The 2,087-nt window shown below is 39.8% G+C and overlaps 1 pseudogene; it reads right to left on the bottom strand.

The window, feature by feature from the left end:
* Positions 1 to 427: 427 nt before the first annotated feature.
* LOC108311389 lies at positions 428 to 1,619 on the bottom strand (annotated as a pseudogene).
* Positions 1,620 to 2,087: the final 468 nt, after the last annotated feature.

The following is a 2,087-nucleotide window of genomic DNA, read 5'->3' as shown; positions in this document are numbered from 1 at the left end:
TGAATTGTAACTCCCAGAATCCCCTGTGTTGTGGGAGTTCCCAGGCGGAGGTAATTGAATCATGGAGGCTGGTCTTTCCCATGCTATTCTTGTGATTGTGAGTAAGTCTCATGGGCTCTGATGGGTTTATCAGGGGTTTCCACTTTTGCTTCTTCATTTTCTCTTGCCACCGCCATGTAAGAAGTACCTTTTGCCTCCCACCATGATTCTGAGGCCTCTCCAGCCATGTGGGACTGTAAGTCCAATTAAACCTCTATTTCTTCTCAGTCTCAGGTATCTCTCTCAGCAGTGTGAAAACAGACTAACACAACTTTTAAAACATTACTATAGTTGACTATTGAAAGAAAAAGGATAGCGAGCAGTAAACATATTAAGATTACAGTCCTCCACTCATCCACTGCTGCACATCAAATGCCAACTGTGTCATTCACTGGCTCCATGAAGAGGTTTGACAGTGAACCCCACCTCTAGATGATGTTTATCATTCTCATATGCTTCTCTATTGTCATGGTGCCATCTTTTTTCATTTGGACCAAAGACCACCAGGTCTATCTGATCCATTTCATCAGTCCTTCTACTTTCTTCCTCTAAGGTAGGAGTTCTTTCAGCAAAAAGAATTCACCAGGTGAGAGAAAGCCATTCTCAGGAACAATTTATCTTCAATTAGATAATTTGGCAACTCTTGTATGGGCTACATAAATTGGCATTCCTTCATTTAGGACACACTAGATATCTCCATTCTGGACAATCTGAGCTGGATGAGAGGTGATGACTATAGTTCAGTCGCTAAGAGTAGAAGCCACAAAATGCTTCAACCAGCTGTATGTCCATACACATGAAAAGCTCACCTCCTCGTTGAATAAAAACAGCATGCTCCTTTTGATCTAACACAATAATAATATCTCCTAGTTCCAATCCTGGTTCTTTGGTCTGCCTCACCATGAAATGTTACCTTCTGGCCATCTTTCACACCTTTGTTGATATGGACTTGTACAATCTTCTTTTCTCTATCTTCCTTCCATTGCAGCTTTTATATGTATATTCAGAGATGATTTATTCTCCATGGCCCTAGCACTCTATGCCCACAGATTAAATTTGCTAAACCATTCCGGGTCCTATCTGATTAATTCTTATTTGCATTCTATACCTATGCAATCAGGACAGCCCTCTACTGTTCCTTTCTTACCACTTCTGCCTTTACATTTGTCATAAATCACATTTCTTTTATTTGCAGAGCCAGTTTTTTTGTCACACTTTTATATAAATCTTCTAAGGTTACTGACAGCTGACACACATTTTTACCTTTCCTTTCCCTCTGCATACTTCCTCATCCTCCTCCAAAAATCATATCAAAGTTGTCCATAGGAGAGCCAAAAGTGCTACCTGCTCCACCCTCTTTAATTACCTGGTTTTCATCCTTTGTCATACAATTCACATTTCTTTGTATCACAGAGAACTTCACAAGCTTGAGAACTCTGCCTGAACTTACCTCCTTCATTCAGGTTCTTCTCAGGGTGGTACTTCAATGCCAGTTTCCTATAAGCCGTTTTCCTACAGCCTTTCTGAATGGCATTCAGTTTTACCCCCAAAACATCATAGAAACTGAGTTCTTTCACCATTTTTCTACTGGCAGTGAGTAGGCTGAGGTTGATGTGGAGGGTACCCAAAGGAACGTGCTTAGTAGTTGTACTCAGATGGGGCAGCCACCTCCACCTCTCACCAAGTGGTCTGGAAAGTTCCCTCAAAATATTTTAAATATTGTCACATTTTTTGATCCATCCATCCAGCGTGTATTGAGTACTATGTCTTATATATTTATACTTAGATTGACATATAAATAAGCACAATCCTCATTTCAAGAAATGTGCATTTTAATGAAAAAAATTCACAGTTGTAAAATAACTGTAAAACATAGATCCTTCTCTTTTTGTACATAAGATAAAACCCAGACTTCTTGGCATGGCATGAAAGGACTTAGTGAAATTCCGGAAGTTATTAAATAGATGTTTTGGGAGCATTTGGAAGAGGGAGCAATGATTGTTAGGAGCCAGCACGGGCTCACAGATAATAACTCCTTTTTTGACAGA

Source organism: Cebus imitator, unplaced genomic scaffold (genome assembly GCF_001604975.1).
Source record: "Cebus imitator isolate Cc_AM_T3 unplaced genomic scaffold, Cebus_imitator-1.0 Scaffold114, whole genome shotgun sequence".
NCBI lineage: Eukaryota > Metazoa > Chordata > Mammalia > Primates > Cebidae > Cebus > Cebus imitator.
The sequence above is the reverse complement of the archived record's forward strand: the minus strand, read 5'-3'. Positions and strand labels throughout refer to the sequence as shown.